The sequence below is a fragment of the Schistocerca americana genome, chromosome 2 (genome assembly GCF_021461395.2).
Source record: "Schistocerca americana isolate TAMUIC-IGC-003095 chromosome 2, iqSchAmer2.1, whole genome shotgun sequence".
In the NCBI taxonomy this organism is placed as follows: domain Eukaryota; kingdom Metazoa; phylum Arthropoda; class Insecta; order Orthoptera; family Acrididae; genus Schistocerca; species Schistocerca americana.
Window position 1 is genome coordinate 558,771,162 of NC_060120.1, and position 23,009 is coordinate 558,794,170.

At 41.5% G+C, this 23,009-nt stretch overlaps 1 protein-coding gene and 1 pseudogene across 4 annotated transcripts in view; both read left to right on the forward strand.

Annotated features, from left to right (window-relative positions):
* Positions 1-23,009, forward strand: part of LOC124594984 (stimulator of interferon genes protein) — a 328,498-nt gene that overhangs the window by 51,065 nt on the left and 254,424 nt on the right. The gene's annotated exons all lie outside the window — the stretch shown is intronic.
* Positions 1,705-1,824, forward strand: LOC124596711 (annotated as a pseudogene).

The following is a 23,009-nucleotide window of genomic DNA, read 5'->3' on the forward strand; positions in this document are numbered from 1 at the left end:
AAACTTTGTGAGGGACACAATAAATACACAAATATTGCTGATTATTAATTATAAATAACATCCCATGATCAGTTTCAGGAATTCCATTTCCATCTTAATATGTACCTATGTGCATAGCAAATATTTTCCAAAAATGACATCAAATGGTATAACAAAGCAGAAAATATTAATATGATGCTAATTTTGACATTGTGTGTTAACCATCATGTAATGTTGGCAACTAATGTTTAGTTTAAAACTAAGGGACATATACAGTGGGAATACTGCCTTTAAATAACATAAATCATTCATGTAATTGAAAATCATTGTGATAAAACTTAATGAATATTACTCTGAAAGAGCACTGAAATGCAATAAATGTCTGTATTCTGCCCCCTGAGCTGCATAGTCGTATGATGAAAGGTATGTAATTGTGAGAACATCAAATGTAGACTGATAGATACTAGAATAATGCATGTACAACATACCAGCATTTCTCATAAAGTATATGACACAAATTGTCAAGCCTACTGGTCATAAGATCAAGTTAAATTTCGTGTGCTTAAGTTAGATTATGCATGGAATTACAGTTACTCATAGCCAACCAAATATTAGTTAATAGTATTTAATTGCTTTGGAATATCAATGCTATGATGTGTTTTTAGTAACAAATTTACTATAATGTTAAATGAAAAGTTAGTTACCAGGTAGGTAGGTGGTTAGTGTTTAACGTCCCGTCGACAACGAGGTCATTAGAAACGGAGCCCAAGCTCGGGTTAGGGAAGGGTTGGGAAGGAAATCGGCCATGCCCTTTCAAAGGAACCATCCCGGCATTTGCCGGAAACGATTTAGGGAAATCACGGAAAACCTAAATCAGGATGGTTGGAGATGGGATTGAACCGTCGTCCTCCCGAATGCGAGTCCAGTGTGCTAACCACTGCGCCACCTCACTCGGTAGTTAGTTACCAGCATTACAGGATGATGGGCAGTAAATAATCAAACAGTGGAAAGTACAGGTGGGAATATCAATCCAGATCCCATCACAACTATGTTGTGCCTTCATTTGCCCATTTCCTACATCATTTCCAGTTTCTCCAATGCCATCTCTGCCATAATAAACCCCTGTTCCATCTTTCTTCCCTAGTTCGAAAATTGTCCCTTTCTCTGGCTAAAACACAGTCTCACACCCTTTCCTTAAATGCTGCCTAAACCATGGAATCTTACCCAACAGCTTAATCATAAAAATTCTTTTCTCTGGAACCAACACTTCCTTTCACAATGACCTTCACCTTCTTAGATTTCACCTGTCCCTATCCCTGTCCCTGTCTCTCACAAACCTGGTGCTGGAAGAACAAATCTCCAGCCAGAGACATCCAAGAACAACATTTGCTCCCTCCTCAAGGTACTGCTACTGTGGCAGTCCCTACTGTGAGCACTCCACTATGTGGAAGAGCATTCCAGGCACCGCCAAGTTATTCGTCCTTCTGAGGTCCTGCTGCCACCCTGGGGCATCACTATCAAACCTTTGTGCTACTGATAGTGTTCTTCCTCAACAACTTCATATAGCACCAAGACCCTGTCTAGCTGACTTTTGCAATTTGCCTTATCATCCCAAACTACCTACCACTGCTCCACCAATTCCAGAGCCAAAACAATTGCAGAACATTGTTGTTAATCTTTCCACTGAAATTCTCAGGCCCACAGAAGAGTCAGCCCTATCCAAAAATTGCTTCTTGTCCTTTTGGCCAAGATCAAAGTGTAATATCTTTTCTTATCAGCTTAATTGCTCATAAGATACAATGCTCTCCAATACTAAAATGCCATGTATGATTTTTTAGACCCTTCTTTTTTCAGAGGGCGACAGCTGCAGTAGCCCGTCCTACACAAAACCAGTTGGTCGAGTTCTGGCCTCCTTTGCATAAACCTTTATGGCTGTGTGTAGAACGCAGACTGGCTAGCAAGAAAGTTGCATGCAACCACCTCCCCTCTGCTCCTAGCCAAGGTGTCCAGTTTGCAAACTGCAACTGTAAATATTGGTGTTGCGTCTCGTGGTGAGATGCTGGCTACGCTAAAGGAGTGATCGCCTGCCATGATGCACAATCACATTTCTCCCCCCAGCCAGTCATTGTGCTGGGTCTCCACCAGGGTTAACATCAGCATTTTATCTTGGTCGGACTGTGCCACTGCAGTCCAGATCAAACCAAGGTCTCCTATTTTCTTGCCAAAACAATTCTTACACTGTCACTAGCATCAGCCTGATATTATCTGCTGAGCAATGACTCTCTGGTTGATCCAAAAGCGTGCTACGGTTCCCAGATGACTCTGGTTTGATCTATCCCTGAAGTGTAACCTATCCTATGTTCCTTCCCACTTCTGAGTATTACCTCAAGTCTAAAAAATCTGTTCTTATCAATTTAATATCTGCTACATTGTGCACTGCAGAACCAGAATTTTATAGAAATAGCACCTTCCTGTACACTAATGGCTCTAAGATCAACTTTGGTGTCGGGTGTGCATTTGTCATTGACACTGACCATTTTTGGTATTGGCTTCAGAACAAGCTCTGGGAAATTCAACCTCTCTCAACAACTTGGCCAACATCCTCTCTGCCCTTTCATCATGAGGTGATTATTTTAGTAGCTAGGTTGTGTGTTGGACACTGTAATTTTAGCCATCATTATCTGTTACATAGTGATCCCCTACCACTTTGTGCTCATTGTATCACCTTTGATGGTTCGTCATTTCTTGACCCAATGCCCTTTTTTCTTTAACCACTTGTGTATGTTTGCTGTCTGAGTTGTCAGTCATTTTAGTGAATGGCACCTGGGCTATCAATTGTGTTTTACTTTTTATCCATCATAGCAATATTTTGAAGGACATTCAATCTCTGGTTAGGGACCTTCCCTGTTGCTATGGTGAATTTTGTGGATCTTTCTTCAAAGGGCAGTCCTTGTTTTTAGCTCTCGTTCATTCCAGCAACTGGGCATAACATGTAGTTGCTTGTAACTTCTTTTACTTATTGGTGATCTAAGCTTATGAAAAGAGTGCTTATGATGCCAATTGTTTTTGCTCTCAAAGGCCTACTCTACTTCTCCCAATCCCTGGAATGGAAACACTTCTTCACTACCAATTGCTCCATCCAAAGCCAACCTAATTCCAACATTGACCCCCTAGTTCATACCACCATCCAACTGTGGTCCTCCTCCCCCCCCCCCTCCCCCCTCTCCAATCTAACCAGTTCCCAGTCACCTTCCAGGAATTCCTTGCTTCCAACTCTCCAACTTGGCATCACCATCCTTTCCCAGGTCCTTTTGTAAGAGTGCTAACCTTTCAGCAAAAGAAAAGACAGCCATCCATATCCTCAAAACAGATCCTGACGTAGTCATTCCACTTACAGACAAAGGTTCCGCCACTGTCGTTATGAATTGCAGTGACTACCAGGCAGAATGCCTCTGCCAATTTCAGTCTTCTCCACCTATAAACTTTGCCAGAGTGATCCCATCCCAGATCTGCAACATAACCTCCAATCAGTGCTTAAAGCTTTAGGCCCCTCCTAGAACCTCTTGCCCGAATCCATTTCCCTCTTCACCCCTATGACATCCCATGCACTCATGTTCTACATGCTCCACAAAATCCACAAACCCAACACTTCTGGATACCCGATTGTAGCTGGTTATTGTGCTCCTACTGGAAGAATTTCAGCCCTTATCGACCAACACCTCCAGCCAATTGCCTGAAATCTAACCTTCCACATCAGTGGTACCAACCACTTCCTTCAGTGAGTCTCTGCCATCCCCACACCTTTACCTCTTGAATCCGTATTCGTCACTTCTGACACCACTTCCCTGTACTAACCTCCCTCATGCCCATGGTCTTGCTGCTATTGAACACTACCTCTCCCAATGTCTGTCAGATTGTAAACCCATGACCTCATTCCTCATACAAACTTTATCCTAACACACTACTACCTTTCATAAGAAGGGAAGATATACAAACAAATCCATGGCACAACTATGGGAACCTGCATGGCACCCTCTTATGCCAACCTGTTTATGCACAATCCAGAGGATGGCTTCCTAATCTCACAAAACTCCACATTCATTGATGATATCTGCATGATCTGGACTCACAGCAAAGACGCCCTATCCTCATTCCTTCACAGCCTCAATACCTCTCCCATCTTCTTTGCCTGGTCCTCCTCAACCCAGTGTGCCACCTTCCTGGACACTGACCTTCTCCTCCCTGATGGCTCCGTCCACATCTCTGTCCACGCTAAACTCACCAACTACTGCTGCATTTCAACAGCTTCCATTCCTTTCACAACAAAAAATTGTTCCCCTACAGCCTGGCCACCAGGGGATGGCATATCTGCAGTGACGAGAATTCCCTTACCTGTTATGCTGAAGGTCTCACAAAGGCCTTTACAGAGGTGTCCTATTTCCCATCCCTAATCCACAAACAGATCTCTCCCCCACCCCAACCCCCAATCCTCCCACCACCCACAAGAACTAGCTACGAAGGAGCACATCCCTTGTCAAACAGTACTACCCCAGACTGAAACAACTGAACCACGTCCTTCAACAGAGGTTTGATAATCTATCATGGTGCCCTGAAATGAGGTACATCCTACCCAGGATCATTCTCACCCCTTCTAATTGGTTCGCCATCACCCACCTGACCTGCACATCATAGTCACCCCCATGCCAACCCCAATCCCAAACTAGGTGCAAGACCTACCTAGTCCACCCACCCAGCACTTCCTGTTCCAGTTCTGTCACAGGTTTATCCTAACCTATCAGAGCCCATGTCATATACCACCTCTGCTGCAATCATTGTGCAGCTTTTTATGTTTGTATGAACGCCAATCAGCTGTCCACCAGGATGAATGGCGACTGCCGAACTTTGGCCAATAACAAAGTGGGCCATCCCGTGGCACAATGTGCAGCTGAACATAATATGTTTGATTTCAATGGCTGTTTCACTTCCTGGACCGTCTGCATCCTCCCTCAACCACATTTTTTTCTGAACTGAGGAGATGGGAGCTATCTTACAACACATTATTCACTCTCAAAATAATCCCCTTCTCAACCTATGATAACCTACTGTCCCCACACCCTCCACTCAACAGTTACACACACACATACACACACACACACACACACACACACACACACACACACACACACACGACCGCCTTCTCTGTTACTCTCCTTTTCCACTCCCCCCCCCCCCCCCCCCCCCCCATCTCCCTCACCCTCACAGCCTCCCAATGTCCTGTTACCATCTAACCCCTGCATGCTCCACAGGCACTACTGACTTTTCTCCACCCATCCATACCCTGCTCTCACTCCCTCTTCCCAACCTCACTCCAGATTGCTGCTTCTGTTCAACTCTTCAACATTTGTGTTCTGGCTGGAGGGGCCAGAGGTAGTCATTTTGTGAATGAGGTGTGTTGCTTGTGTGAATGTGTGTGTGTGTGTCTTTTCTTTTCTGAAGAAGGCTTTGATCGAAATCTTGTATGTGTAACAGTTCTTTCATTGTGCCTGTCTGTTACTCATTGTTGGTTAACACAGAAGGTAGAAATTACTATTGTATTAATGTTTTCTAGTATGCCTGCATCATTTGATCACTGATCCAGCCAGATAATTCTAGTGATTTTAGCAACTTCTATTTTATCCTATAATGTCTTACTGCTGAAGATTCACCTTGGTTCACACTTTGACTTTGTAGCCCATGGGGTGTAAAATAGTTTATTTTTTATTTTTTTATTTTTATTTTTATTTTTTTATAAATTTTGCTCTGTGCAGCACTTAGAAGCTTGTGCAACAGAAGTAGTATTTCATAATACGTCCTTTATAATAGTAGGTATATATGGAACACCTTCAGGAAATTTTAACCTCTTCATAAAAAATCTGGAAGCTCTGCTGTTCCATCTCATGGTAAAAAACAAGAAAACAGTGGTTGCTGGTGATTTTTAATGTGGATTTATTGAAGAGTTCTGTCAGTGAACAATTATTGCAGTCAGTAACACTATCGTTCAATTTAGTTCCTACTGTGAACTTTGCTACTAGGATATATAAATGCTCTGAGACTGCTATTGATAACATCTTTGTAGACAAATCTAGGGAAAAAAGTCATATCACAAAACCAATAGTAAATGGTCTATTTGATCATGACATGCAGCATCATAAATGTTGAAACTCGTCAGGATAAAAAATCTATTAAATCTGAGTACAGGAGGGTAATAAATAGGTAAAAAAAAAAAAAAATTGAGAAGTTTAGGAAATTGCTCAAAGACTTGCTCTAATGGAAAATACAAAGCATTCATTAATAAAGCTACCTCCACTTTTGATAATTGTTTTCCCCTGAAGCTACCTCAGATCAAACTGAAGTCAAAAATAAACTGCGGATTACACAAGGAATAAAGATATCATGTGGGACGAAAAGAAGACTGTATATACTATCTAGGAACAGCTCTGATGTTAGAGTTGTAATGCATTACAACGAATACAGCAAAATATTGAAGCAAGTAATCCAGAAATTGAGGCAGCTTTATTACGAGAAAATGATAATTACGTCAAGCAACAAAATAAAAACTGTATGGGATATGGTGAAGACAGAGACATGTGGAGCCAAAAAGGGAGAGGAAGAGATAGCTTTAAAAATAAATGAGACTTTGGTAACAAGTGCATGTAGTGTTGCAAACCTCTTACTGTTGCTGACTGCTTGTGGTTATCAGGTTTGGTGAACAGTTGAATGGAGTATCTGAGACCATTATTGTAATGCAATTTTTGGAAAATTTTTGCTATGCGCACAGGTGCAGCTGAAGATGGAAATGGAATTCCTGAAATTGATCATGTAATAAAAAATCTTTAAAACTATCCTGCAGCCAAAGGTAATTATTTTTATAATTAAGAAACAAACTCAGCTGCATTCCCACCATACGCTATGATAGATAGTAAAGATATAAAAATTACTGAGTTTTCTGAATGAGTAATTCATGTATCACAAACTGCACAGTATAGTTGATGTACTTTAATTCTAAAAGTGTAATTTTAACTTTATAAAGAACATAGGTCCATCCTACAAAGATATTTTTGAATGAAATTGTGATAGAATATGCTGTAGTACGTATTAGATGCATTACAGCACCATGGCCTCAGGGGCATAACACACCACGGTGACTTAGACATATGGTTTGGGAGAGAGGTGTGAATCATGCTGGGGTGTGTAGAGATAGACAGGCAGTTTTGGCATTGACTTTATTCTGTCGAAGAATAAACAGTGCCTCTGCTGATCCTGGTGACAGCAGCGTGATGTGTGAACGTGCATCAACACAAAGCCAGCACTGAAATCTGCTGCTCCAGCATCCAGCCACTCTGTCCTAGAAGAAGTAACGGCTCCTATCCTCACCCAGCGGCATGGCCAACAACATGTGTTGGCTGAGCTGGAAGCCCACACAGGTGGCTGTTTCCTCAAGTGCTAATCATGGTTTCCATGTAGAGGGAAACTGGCAGTAGCTGTCCTTTTAGTAGAGCCTTAGCAGCTCCAGTCATCCACCCAGGGCAGCTCGATCGGTGATTGAGGACAGCCTTGGAACCAGGATGTTACAAAATTGTGCCCTGGCTCTGCCCTTGCAAATGGCAGCTGGCAGTCCATCAAATAGTGTCTCCCAGAGAGCAGAGGCTGGCTGTGCCCCTGCTCCCTGCATCTTGCGGGCTTTCACAATAAATGTGTACTGGTGGTCGTGGCCCTCAACTACGCACCCTCCAACAAAGCTTTGGCTGGTTTCGATGTCTAGGGGCTGGGATACGTAGTTGCCGCATTACGGGTCAAATATTGCTGAGTCTACAGTATACAATATGAATGGAATGGTTGAAGGTTCCTATCACTCAGCAATTGCGAATTTTGAACATGAAATACACATCTATAAATGAAAGAATGTAAGTAAATAAAATCTGCAGGTACTATTTTAACAACTTTAAATGATGATTATGATAGCAGGAGTACTTTTGAGAATGCCGTATATTTCTGCAAAACGCTTGTTGGTGTTGATGGTCCAGCAATTAAATGAAATATAAGTTGAATAACAGGGAAACAATAGATTCCTACTGCACATAATTAGTTGTGAACAACAACAACAACAACAACAACATAGTTCGTGAGATATTCACTTCTAAACACACACTTCGTCTTCCCTGCAGAAGCCATGGAAATCGCACAAGAGCACAGGTCGGCACTCCGAAATATTTCTATTCTCCGCGACCACGAGCAAACTGCTCCATTGTCCAAGTCTTTCTCCCAACTGTGCGTCAATCACGCTGTACTGTCCACGTCCAGCACTCAGTCTCGTGTCTTGTGCCATCCTCTCCAGAACTACCCTGTCCTCTCTCGAAACGATGCTCTTCTCCCGCTTCCATCCAATCTCCCCATTCACAAGTGCTGTGATGGGCTGGAGCACTCGCACCATGTCTTCAAGCTAACGCACCCACAAACATATTTAAGCACAAACGAAATAGTGGATCTACATTTAAATACTTGAAATTAAATAAATATTCCTATGGCTGGACCATAAACGCACTCTAACACACATTATTAAATACATAAACTATTAAATAAACATATATCAAAAGAAAAGAAGCAAAAGGTAGGCCAGGAGCCTAATGTCTCTGTGCTTTCTAACATACAGTAAATATTTAACCAATTTCTTCATGAATAGTGTACATTGGGTATAAACAAAGACATAGATGTATAAGTATATTTATAAACCTGCTGCTACCGTTTTTTCGTGTAACTGTGGAGTACTTATGGCCTGATACGATCAATAGTAATCGGCCACTTTGACCTCCTATAACTCATGTACTATTCAAGTTACATGCCTGTAATTTATACCAATTTAGGTTCACACTAATAGCTTTCTAAAGACACGTCGATCGATGAAATCGGATGAAGCATTTACATTTTGGAAATTCGTTGTTGGGTGTTACTTATCTAATTTATAGTCAGATACTAAACTTTAAACTAATAAAGATATTGAACATCTGATTACACCTCCAGAATTGTCATGCAAATAATAATAATGTACATGTTTCTTTTTGAGGTATCATGAATCATCTGGCTACTATTAATTTCTATACGAACTGTTAAATGTCTGCCATTAAGGTTTCACGAAGTCCACCATCTTTGGCACTCCTGGCTGTCTCCTTCATCAACATAGCGTGTAGCGTCACCATGGAATTCCCAGCCATGCGGCTGGACCCCTCTTGCTTTGGCCAGCGTCTGGCACCACGTGGTCGGCCTGCCGAGCGGCCCGCGTCCGCCAAGCAGTCCGTGCGGCCACTGATTCCTCCGAACTTAGAATATTTTCAGGGCGCAATCTGTGCAGTGCCAAGTTTTGGGCCCGCCTCACCACAGCTGTGAGGCGTCCATAGTAGAGCTTTGTGGTTAGTTCAGTGGGCTGTCTGGCTGCCGAAGTTCATCACCAAGTGGCAGTTGTGGTTGGCCTCCAGTTTAAAAGTCTTCATTCTCTCAGGTTAGAATTGTGGACAGAATGGTGACACAACTGCTTGGGCTCTCTTATTTATACTACTTTTGCCTCTGCCATTGTCCCTCTGAAGGGGATGGGTAGAGTGTCCTTTTTGCCTTGAATATCTGGACTCCCTTATCTATAATCCTTTTGCCTCTGACATTGTCCCTCTGAAGGGGACAGGTGGAGTGTTCCTTAATAATTATAATGTCAGATTTTTCTAGCCCACTTCAGCCAGGCACTGTGGAAACTGCTTTGTATGTGTTTTTGAAGCATGTCAGTGCGCTGTGTTGTGCTGATTACTCCACATGCCCATCTCCACATTTGTTTGTAGTGCCTGCCATGCTGTGTCTCCTCACCTGCAAATGGTCTCATAAACCTGCCTCACAGAGCTATTTGGTTAATATCAGCATTGCCAGAGCCTTCTATCTGATGTGTCCATCGGTCCCTTAACTTCTGTCTTCTGGCCACAACTGTGCAAAATTGTCAAGAATTCCCCAAATCCCTGCCTATACTTATTTGTGACACAGCATACCTCCCCCATTCTGAAAAGACTCATCCTGAATCTTTAATACCAGGCTCCCACTAAACCACCTTAACGCTATTAATTTATATATTGAGGACAATTTCTCCCCCCCCCCCCCCCCCCCTCCAGTTCACAATGTAGTGTTCACAAGTGGAACTTCCCTTCACACCTGCATTGCCCCATAATTTACTACCATTTACCCCTGTTACACTTTTACAAACTAATCAAGTCCTTAAAACTAATTGCTTCGCCAGCCTGCCAGTCAGCAGCCATTCTACTGGTAATTGGTGTGTTGGTACATCCACAGCCTGTTTGCATCTTACCCAGACATACTCCTAGAAACACACTACAACCTGTAGCTGATATGCTTGTTACTAACGCTTTGGGAGGATATGAGAGATAAACATCAACAAAAGCAGAATGAGGGTAATGGAATGCAGTTGAATTAAATAAGGTGATGCTGAGGGAATTAGATTAGGAAATGAGACACTTAAAGTAGTAGATGAGTTTTGCTATTTCGGGAGCAAAATAACTGATGATAGTCGAAGTAGAGGGATATATAATGTAGATTGGCAATGGCAGGGATAGCATTTCTGAAGAAGAGAAATTTGTTAACATTGAGTATAGATTTAAGTGTCAGAAAATCGTTTCTGAAAGTATTGTATGGAGTGTAGTCATGTATGGAAGTGAAACATGGACGATAACTAGTTTAGACAAGAAGAGAATAGAAGCTTTCGAAATGTGGTGCTACAGAAGAATGCTGAAGATTAGGTAGGTAGATCACATAACTAATGAGGAGGTACTAAACAGAATTGGGGAGAAGAGGAATTTGTGGCACAACTTGACTAGAAGAAGGGATCAGTTGGTAGGACATGTTCTGAGGCATCAAGGGATCACCAATTTAGTATTGGAGGCAGTGTGGAGGGTAAAAACCATAGAGGGAGACCACGAGATGAATACACGAAGCAGATGTAGTGGCAGAACAAGAACAAGAACACTTTGTGCTGTTATTTTTCCTGGAAATGGTGTATATGGTGCTACATTTGTTCCACTGAAATTCTCCTTTGATGCAACTCTGTTAATTTGTCGAAGGACCTAGTAACTTCTGAATTGAGTGTGTTATTTAAATAAGTTAAATTTTGAATTGGTAATACTGTCGGAGATCCTTCCAGCCAGTACAACATATTCCTTAACACTGTCATATCAGTTGAGCCTTTCAGCATATCCAGAGGATGAAAGTCTGTCCCAATTACCTCACAAGTCATGCCATAATAACACAGGCCAACATTGGAAAAACTCTTTTGCTGAAAATACCTTATTCTTATGTTTTTTAGAGTGGAAAATCAAAATATGATACTTAAAAAACTGTAACACCCACCAATTCTTCAAATTTTACAGTTAAATTTATTAAATTAAGCGAGTTTTTGAAGAAATCAACAGCTTTTATGTAGTTAAAATAATTTAAAAAGGTGTAATGAATGTAGATGACATTGGTAGCACTGCTGAAAAACATTTGCTGGCAAAAAAAAGGTAGATTGTATTTTTGTGTTAACAGATGGCGATTGCAGTTGGAACCTCACTTTCCCGTTTCCTGTAAATGTGCTCAGTACAATGTCTAATCATGGTTGTTAAAGCTCTACTGTCAGTTTTTGTTCTATTTGTGGTGAATTTGTGATTAAAAAATCAAAGAAACATTACAGACTTTGTGAAAAAGGTTTATCTATCATACTTTGGATCTAAACTTGGTGATCAAGATAAATCTTGGGCACCACATAAGGTACGTTATGGGTGTGTTGAAGATCTGTGAAAATGGTCCGAAAGGAGAAAAAAGCCTTTAGATTTGCTGTTCCTGTGATACGAAGGGAGCCAATAAATCATTCCGATGATTGCTACTTTTGCAGTGTTGATATTACTGGTCATAATTCGTAAAACAAGAAGGTAATAAGCTATCCTAACCTTCCGTCCACCATCCGACCAGTAGGGCACGGTGTAGATTTGCCGGTTCCCAAACCACCAGATGATTTCTATTCTAATCCAACGGAACTATTTTATGATGTACAATCTGATTTAGATGAACCTGATGATGATGAATTTCATTGTAATACAGAGAGCCTAGAGCCCAAATTGATTACTCAGACTGAGCTGTACGATTTGGTTAGGGATCTGGGCTTAATGAGAGAAAAAGCTGAATTGCTTGGCTCTAGATTAAAAGAAAAGAATGTTTTGTCAGTTGGAACCAACATATACATGTATAGAAAGAGAGAGCAGCAATTTTTCAACAAGAAGATGATTTAGTGTACTGCTCAGATATTCCCGGTCTGATCAATGGGTTTGTATTGAATACAAAAAGGAAGACTGGAAGCCGTTTATTGCTTCATCCAAAACTAGTTTAAAGACTGTTATTCTATGCAATTGTAACATGTATGCATCTATACCTGTTGAACATTCTGTACATATGAAAGAAAGCTATGAAAACCTAGAAATAGTGCTAAATAAAATAGGCTATTCTGCTTATGGTTGGATTATATGTGACGATCTAAAAGTAACATGTATGCTCCTTGGTCAGCAAGGTGGCTTTACCAAATTTCTATGTTTCTACATCTACATCCATACTCCGCAAGCCACCTGACGGAGTGTGGCAGAGGGTACCTTGAGTACCTCTATCAGTTCTCCCTTCTATTCCAGTCTCGTATTGTTCGTGGAAAGAAGGATTGTCGGTATGCCTATGAGTGGGCTCTAATCTCTATGATTTTATCCTCATGGTCTCTTCACGAGATATACGTAGGAGGGAGCAATATACTGCTTGACTCCTCGGTGAAGGTATGTTCTCGAAACTTCAACAAAAGCCCGTACTGAGCTACTAACCGTCTCTCCTGTAGAGTCTTCCACTGGAGTTTATCTGTCATCTCCGTAACACTTTCACGATTACTAAATGATCCTGTAACGAAGTGTACTGCTTTCTGTTAGATCTTCTCTATCTCTTCTATCAACCCTATCTGGTACGGATCCCACACTGCTGAGCAGTATTCAAGCAGTGGGCGAACAAGCGTACTGTAACCTACTTCCTTTGTTTATGGATTGCATTTCATTAGGATTCTTCCAATGAATCTCAGTCTGGCATTTGCATTACCAACGATCAATTTTATATGATCATTCCATTTTAAATCACTCCTAATGTGTACTCCCAGATAATTTATGCAATTAACTGCTTCTAGTTGCTGACCTGATATATTGTAGCTAAATGATAATGGATCTTTCTATGTATTCGCAGCACATTACACTTGTCTACATTGAGATTAAATTGCCATTCCCTGCACCATGCGTCAATTCGCTGCAGATCCTCCTGCATTTCAGTACAATTTTCCATTGTTACAACCTCTCGATATACCACAGCATCATCTGCAAAAAGCCTCAGTGAACTTCCGATGTCATCCACAAGGTCATTTATGTATATTGTGAATATCGACGGTCCTACGACACTCCCCTGTGGCACACCTTAAATCACTCTTACTTTGGAAGACTTCTCTCCATTGAGAATGACATGCTGCATTCTGTTATCTATGAACTCTTCAATCCAATTACACAATTGGTCTGATAGTCTATATGCTCTTACTTTGTTCATTAAACGACTGTGGGGAACTGTATCGAACGCCTTGCGGAAGTCAAGAAACACGGCATCTACCTGTGAACCCGTGTCTATGGCCCTCTGAATCTCGTGGATGAATAGCGCGAGCTGGGTTTCACACGATCGTCTTTTTTGGAACTTTGCTGATTCCTACAGAGTAGATTTCTAGTCTCCAGAAAAGTCATTATACTCGAACATGTTCCAAAATTCTACAACTAATCGACGTTAGAGATATAGGTCTATAGTTCTGCACATCTGTTCGACATCCCTTCTTGAAAACGGGGATGACCTGTGCCCTTTTCCAATCCTTTGGAACGCTACGCTCTTCTAGAGACCTACGGTACACTGCTGCAAGAAGGGGGGCAAGTTCCTTTGCGTACTCTGTGTAAAATCAAACTGGTATCCCATCAGGTCCAGCGGCCTTTCCTCTTTTGAGCGATTTTAATTGTTTCTCGATCCCTCTTTCATCTATTTCGATATCTACCATTTTATCATCTGTGCGACAATCTAGAGAAGGAACTACAGTGCAGTCTTCCTCTGTGAAACAGCTTTGGAAAAAGACATTTAGTATTTCGGCCTTTAGTCTGTCATACTCTGTTTCAGTACCATTTTGGTCACACAGTGTCTGGACATTTTGTTTTGATCCACCTACCACTTTGACATAAGATCAAAATTTCTTAGAATTTTCTGCTAAGTCAGTACATAGAACTTTACTTTCGAATTCATTGAATGCCTCTCACATAGCCCTCCTCATACTACATTTCACTTCACGTAATTTTTGTTTGTCTGCAAGGCTTTAGCTATGTTTATGTTTGCTGTGAAGTTCCCTTTGCTTCCGCAGCAGTTTTCTAACTCGGTTGTTGTACCACGGTGGCTCTTTTCCATCTTTTACAATCTTGCTTGGCACATACTCATCTAACGCATATTGTACGATGGTTTTGAACTTTGTCCACTGATCCTCAACACTATCTGTACTTGAGACAAAACTTTTGTGTTGAGCCATCAGGTACTCTGAAATCTGCTTTTTGTCACTTTTGCTAAACTGAAAAATCTTCCTACCTTTTTTAATATTTCTATTTACGGCTTATATCATCTATGCAGTAACCACCTTATGATCACTGATTCCCTGTTCTGTGTTAACTGTTTCAAATAGTTCAGGTCTGTTTGTCACCAGAAGGTCTAATATGTTATCGCCACGAGTTGGTTCTCTGTTTAACTGCTCAAGGTAGTTTTCAGATAAAACACTTAAAAAAAAAAAATCACTGGATTCTTTGTCCCTGCCACCCGTTATGAACGTTTGAGTCTCCCAGTCTATATCCGCCTAATTAAAATCTCCACCCAGAACTATAACATGGTGGGGAAATCTACTCGAAATATTTTCCAAATTATCTTTTAGGTGCTCAGCCACAACAGCTGCTGAGCCAGGGGGCCTATAGAGACATCCAATTACCATGTCTGAGCGTGCATTAACCATGACCTTCACCCAAATTATTTCACATTTCGGATCTCCGTCAATTTCCTTCGATACTATTGCACTTCTTATCGCTATAAACACTCCTCCCCCTTCACTGTCCTGCCTGTCTCTGTGGTATACATTCCAATCTGAGTTTAGAATTTCATTACTGTTTACATCTGGTTTCAGCCAACTTTCTGTCCCTAGTACTATGTGGGCATTTTAAAGACTCCCTCACAGGCCAGTTCTTTCTGCACTGGTGTTGATCCCTAGCCCTACTGTCCCATTCACACAACAAGTGTCAGAGTCGTCGTAACTGCCGTCTGCATCACGTCTGCTGTGCAGCGAGCTATGTTAATTTAAGTATTAACTGTATTTTTCTGACTTGTCACTTCTTCTTCCATGTGTTTTAGCTTTTAGGAAGCTTTAATTGTCGAGTGGCAGTAATAATGTTCCATAGATTTCGTGTTTATTTTGAACACAGTCAGGGAGAGTCCCTTTAGTCAGCCATAGTGCCAGTAGTGCTAGTGTTTGTTTTGAATACAGTCCAGACAGGTAGTGCTATTTTCGTTGTTTTCTACAAGAAGTGTCTAGTAACCACAGTTTAATCAACTATCAGCCGCCTTTAGTGAATTAGCAGTCTAGTTAAAAGTTGATTAACTCTCTACAGTAAATTGATTTCTTAGGATGGATAGGATGTGTGACTGCTGTGTATGGACACAGGAGGAGCTGGCCACTGTGCGTGAACAGCTGAACGTGTTGATGGCCGTGGTCAGCCATCTTCAGGCTGCTGCCTCAGAGCGTAGCGGCAGTGGGGAGTCTGGTGCGTTGCATTGTACACCCCAGGTGTTACAGGCTTCATCCACTGTCCCTGCTGTCGAGACAGGGTGCGGTTGGGCCACCATCTCCCCAAGGGGAGTGGCGGGTTCAGCGGCGTTTGCGGCACATGAGGTGGAGGGTCAATGTGGTGGCTGGCCGTGTGGCATCGCCCACTCTGCCTGTGAGTGGACATGTTGCCGCTCTTCTAAATTCCGATTATAATATTGGATCCCCTGTTTCTTCTACTATATGTCCGAGCAGGCACACGGGGGGGAGGGGTTTATTAGTGATTGGGAGCTCCAATGTTAGGCGGGTGATGGAGCCCCTTAGGGAAATAGCGGAAAGGTTGGGGAAGAAGGCCAGTGTTCACTCTGTCTGCTTGCCGGGGGGTCTCATCCGAGATGTGGAGGAGGCCCTGCCAGCGGCGATAGAGAGCACTGGGTGCACCCGACTGCAAATTGTTGCTCATGTTGGCACCAATGACTCCTGCCGTCTGGGTTCAGAGGTCATCCTCAGTTCATACAGGCAGTTGGCGGAGTTGGTGAAGGCGTAAAGCCTCACTCGTGGGGTGGAATCTGAGCTAACTATTTGTAGTATCATTCCCAGAACTGATCGCGGTCCTCTGGTTTGGAGCCGAGTGGAAGACTTAAACCAGAGGCTCAGACGATTCTGCAGAGATCTGGGGTGCAAATTTCTCGACCTCCGCTATCGGGTGGAGAAATGTAGGGTCCCCCTGAATAGGTCAGGCATGCACTACATGCAGGAAGCGGCTACAAGGCTAGCGGAGTACGTGTGGAGTGCACATGTGGGTTTTTTAGGTTAGAAAATTCCCTCCCTAGGCCCGACAAGACGCCTCCTGACACGGGCAAGGTAGGAGTAGAACATCTATGCAAAAACCTTGTAGATCCAAAAAACGTACTCCTACCGCCTGTATATATAAAGTTAGGCCTAATGAAACAGTTTGTAAACGCCTTGCCTAAAGATGGACCATGTTTTAATTATCTCTGCCAAAAGTTTCCACACCTTTCATAAGCTACACTAAAAGAAGGCGTCTTTGTTGGACCCGACATTAGAAAATTGATGTCTGATGTTAACTTTGTGTCCAAAATGACCTCAAATGCGAAAGAAGCATGGGTATCATTCAAGCATTACAAAGTTCTTAGGACATGAAAAACACCCAGAATTTGTTTCTGTTATAGCTACTATGTTAAAGAAGTTTAAAACTTTAGGATATTTAATGAACCTGAAAGTTTACTTTTTGAACAGTCACCATGATTACTTCCCGGACAATATGGGAGATGTTAGTGAGTTGCAAGGAGAGCTTTTTCACCAGAACATTAAAGTGATGGAAAAACGCTACCAAGGCCGCAGGAACACCAACATGATGGGGGACTACTGTTGGTCACTTCACCAAGAAGTTCAGCAAGCGACTCATTGTAGGAAAAAGCTACACAAAAAGCTTCAAAGAAAAAAGAGAAGGAAAATACAAACCAATTCCAGCTGACAAGTGAAACCTCTATTAACGCATATCACTGTTTTAAGTAGATTACTGTAAATACAAACCATGCTTATGTTGTAACAAAGCATTTCGTTAATTTCCCCATTTACTGTATAGCATAGGATTTTTATACTATATAATAAAAAGCATATTGCTCAAAAACTATGGGTGATGCAGAAAAACTAATTCCAGATTTGGGTCCAGCTTATAAAAATCTATAAAAATCAGCTATCAAAGTAAAAAAAAAAAAAAAAGATTTTAAAAATTTTTTTCATTGGCCTGTGTAATTGTTCCACTTTTCTGAAGCGAGAGTTTTCTCAACCCTACCAATCTTCCTTCTTTGTAGCAATGCAGTCATAAAGTTTATAGTGTGAATACTGAGTATAATCAATGTGTTCCCATTCTCTGGAAATAAGTTAAAGTAAGAAGAGGATCCTTCACAGTGCTTGTACCATTTTCTTTCCCCAGGAACAAACTTGCTTCATATGTCTGCATATCAGTCCATACCTTGCCAGCCAGCCAGATCATAACTTTCCCTTGCATGCACATTTCCAACTTTTACCAGTCACATTACCATGTGAGACTGCCTGTAGACCAACATTACTCTATCAGCCCCTCCCTCCATCTGAGAATGCACAATACTCAAAAAATATCAATAATGACAACATGAATAAAACTAACAAACCCTCAAAAAAACAAATATCCCTATGGCAATAAAAATACACCCTCTGTGATACAGTAACCTGAAAAAATTTACAACAAATTACAGTTGTACAGCTTACTTATGCAACCTTAACCTATACAACACATCATGCACTTTACATTGCTCATCAATTCCAGGTCCCTTCTTTTTAACCCTTGTAACTTTCTCCTCCTGGTTGATTGCTGATAACTGCGGTATCCCCTCTACCATTCTTTAAACAGCTTTATGTGACTGACATGTATATCAGAAATTTTTGCGGGGAACAATATCTTCACATTGATGTAAAATATAGTTTTTGCTTTACATCTCAGTGGTCATTTCCATGACCTCATAAGGTCCTTTGTACTTAGGTAGAATTTCTTTGTTTTTCCCCTTTGGTGTATAGTGATTTGTGACGATCACCCACTGTCTCACACTATACTGAGGCAGCTTGCCTATGCACCTGTTTGGCAGTTCCTGCTGTTCTAGTGTCTTTGTGTTTGCCTTCTGTACATCTCTCCAAACTTCTCTTATTTTTCTGGCAAACTTCCATACCACCTTGCCATCTGGCCCTAATTTAGGAGTCAAGATGTCAAAGGCAGATGACATCTTCCTGCTGTACACTACCTCAAATTGTGACAAGCCCACTGCAGTACTGACCTTCAAATTTTACACGATCGGGATGGAGGGAAGACAGGTGTCCCAGTCATCATGCCTGGATTAATGTAATAACTCAACATTTTTACAATTGCCTTGTGCATGTGTTCAGTTCTATCTTTGGTCTGTGGATGAAATGCACCCATCCATAACTTTCATATGGAACATGTGGAATAGTTGTTTCAGTAAATTCTAGACAGAGTTGATACTCTGATCTACAATTATGGTGTCAGGTACCCCAAACTTCAGTATCCAGTTGTTTACTAATGCCTACACCGCTGTACTAGCTGACTGTTGTGGCATTGGTACCATTGCCAAAAATCAAGAAAAATGATCAATGATCATGAGAATGTACACATTCCCTGCAGATGTTTTATCAAAAGGGCCTAAGGACATACAACCCTAACATACAAACTGGATTGGACACTTCTGGTAATCTTTACAATGGCACTTTCTAATTTGCAATGTCAGCCCTTTGCGCACATGGCACACAGTCTCTTAACATACTGCTCGACGTCATGGTTGCTATTCCTCCAGCAGAACTTCTCTTCTACATGTCTATTCATCATATGTCACCCTCCATCACTTGACAATGTATGGTCATGAGAATTCTGAAAAACCACTAGAACTAACACATGTGGTCCACAACTCATCATTCTACACAACCACCTCTCATGAATAATAAAATGTGGCTCTGACTTAAATGTGTGTCCCCCCTCCCACTCTTCCACGTTCTTCTCTAATGTTCAACATCACTCCCCCATGACTTAATGCATCTGTGTTTGCATGTGATCATCCTGGCTTATGGATTATCTCATATTCGAATTCACTAAGCTTAAGTGCCCACTGAGTTCATTTGCTACATAGACCTGTCAAACCAAGCAACCATTTCAATGAATCGTGGTTTGTCATGACCTAAACTTCCTAAGGTACAGGTAACATTGAAAATACGTAATACCATATATGACCACCAACAACTCTTTCTCAGTCATTGAGTATTTACACTCTGCCTTGTTATATACCTTGAAGTGTAAGCTACCAGGTGTTCTTGACCATCTACCATCTATCTCAAAACACAACCAACTGCCTCATTTGACGCATAACATGCAAGGATAAACTCTTACTCAAAATCCAGAAAAATCAATACTGGATCTGAAACTAATGTATCTTTTAATTTTTCAAATGCCACTTGGCATTTCTGTGACTAATGGAATTTCACACCCTTATTCAGTACTTTGTTCGAGGGCTTGGCTATTTTTGCAAAGTGCCTCTTGAACCATGTATAATAATTACAAAGGGCAATGAACGACTTACTTACTTTGTTGTTGTGGAGTCTGAAAATTTTCAAACGTATCCGTAAGAGAAGGTCTGTACAGTACATTCACTAGTCATGTGCCCCAGGTGGGTCACCTAAGTTTGCAGGAAATGGCTCTTGTCCACATTTAACATCAAATCTGCCAACTGTAGTCTATTAAAGACATCCACCAAACATCTCACATGCTCCGATAAATCTTTTGAATAGACAATTATGTCATCCAGATACACCATACAAGTTTTTGGTTTCAGTCTTCTCAGTACCCCCATCTAACAACTGCTGAAAAGTTGCCAGTGTGTTCTTTACCCCAAAGGCCATGACTTTGCAATTAAAATGGCCACTTGGTACCATAAATGCTGTTTTTGGCTTATCCTCAGGGGCAGCTTCCAATTATTGTACCTGCTCCGGAGATCCATAGTTGTACAGAACTGATGCTGACCCAGATTATTCAAAGTTTCAGTGATGTTTGGAACTGGATAAGCATCTGAAATGGTTTGTGCATTTAGATATCTGTAGTCACAGCAAAATCTGCATCTCCTTATTCCATCCACTGATTTCTTTGGCACAATCACTGTGTTTGCCCTCCAGGTGCTATCACTCAGTTCTGTAATCCCATCCCGTACTTGTTGCTCAATAAACTGTTCTACTAATGGATGCAGTTGCTTTGCTATATGATATGGCTTCCTATAAATTGCTGTGCTATCCACTGTCAGTGTATGATGTCGTGTCACCTGGGTTACTGGTAAACGTTCATCTGTACTAAATACGTCACTAAACCTCAACAACAAGTTTCTATAGCCCTTTGATCATTGCCCTCCAAGTGACCCACTTTTGCTCATAGCATCTCTGTGTCAACAGTTTGCATGGGGCTTTCCCCTAGACTTAACCTACTGTAGTCCTCATCTTCCAAGATTTCCACAGTGGTTATTACTGCGCTCTTTGATAAGTCACTTCCCCTCTTCCAAAGTTATCCACACTAACTGGAATCATTCATGTCCCATTAATGTCACTCATATGTGCCAAACTCCTGCAGGCAAAACAATGTTAACTATCCAACTCCTCATTACCTAAGAGCTGTTCAACCACACAGAATGTTTCTCTCGACAGTTTGGTATCCACTGAAACCCACACTATCTTCCCTTTACCTGCTGGTATTCCTGCTAATTGGCATGTAATGTAAAATGTATGCAGTTCAATTCGTCTCTGCCCCACGACAGGTGAACCTTGAATGATTGCCTCAGATGCAGCTGTTTCCCCCCAGCTGGAACAAAGTCCCACTGATTTCTGCTGTGTGTTGCCAAAGATAAACTTTAGCATTATGTTTTTGAAGAAAGTCTAGCCCGAAAATCACTGAATAATTTTCACATATATGTGGTAATACCTCCATGTGTTCCCTGAACTTAGTTTTCCCAACCAAAAACTCTAGTACAACCATACCCAATGATTCCACACTTATTATTGCCAATGTCTTTTTCCAAAGCTGTTTCACAGAAGAAGACTGCACTGTAGTTCCTTCTCTAGATTGTCACACAGATGACAAAATGGTAGATATCGAAATAGATGACAGAGGGATAGAGAAACAATTAAAATCGCTCAAAGTAGGAAAGGCTGCTGGACCTGATGGGATACCAGTTCGATTTTATACAGAGTATGCGAAGGAACTTGTCCCCTTCTTGCAACTGTGTACCATAGGTCTCTAGAAGAGCGTAGCGTTCCAAAGGATTGGAAAAGAACACAGGTCATCCCTGTTTTCAAGAAGGGACGTCAAACAGATGTGCAGAACTATAGACCTATATCTCTAACGTGGATCAGTTGTAGAATTCTCAACGGAGAGAAGTCTTCCAAAGTAAGAGTGATTTCAGGTGTTCCGCAGAGGAGTGTCGTAGGACCGTTGCTATTCACAATATACATAAATGACCTTGTGGATGACATTGGAAGTTCACTGAGGCTTTTTTGCGGATGATGCTGTGGTATATTGCGATGTTGTAAAAATGGAAAATTGTACTGAAATGCAGGAGGATCTGCAGCGAATTCACGCATGGTGCAGGGAATGGCAATTTAATCTCAATGTAGACAAGTGTAATGTGCTGTGAATACATAGAAAGATCCCTTATCATTTAGCTACAATATATCAGGTCAGCAACTGGAAGCAGTTAATTCCATAAATTATCTGGGAGTACACATTAGGAGTGATTTAAAATGGAATGATCATATAAAATTGATCGTTGGTAATGCAAATGCCAGACTGAGATTCATTGGAAGAATCCTAAGGAAATGCAATCCGTAAACAAAGGAAGTAGGTTACAGTATGCTTGTTTGCCCACTGCTTGAATACTGCTCAGCAGTGTGGGATCTGCACCAGATAGGGTTGATAGAATAGATAGAGAAGATCCAACGGAGAGCAGTACACTTCGTTACAGGATCATTTAGTAATCATGAAAGTGTTATGGAGATGATAGATAAACTCCAGTGGAAGACTCTGGAGGAGAGACGCTCAGTAGCTCAGTACGGGCTTTTGTTGAAGTTTCGAGAACATACCTTCACCGAGGAGTCAAGCAGAGTATTGCTCCCTCCTACGTATATCTCACGAAGAGACCATGAGGATAAAATCAGAGAGATTGGAGCCCACACAGAGGCATACCGACAATCCTTCTTTCCACGAACAATACGAGACTAGAATAGAAGGGAGAACCGATGGAGGTACTCAAGGTAGCCTCTGCCACACACCGTCAGGTGGCTTGCGGAGTATGGATGTAGATGTAGAATCCCACGTAATCTGTACTGTGGTGATCACAGTCTCCTCTTTCCCATGAGGTCTAGACTGATAACGGACATATGCGCCCCTGTGTCTACCAGATACTTGTTTCTTGGCACTCGCCAAGCCCATGAAGCAACATTCAATCTGTGCACTAACTTGTACACTGTTACA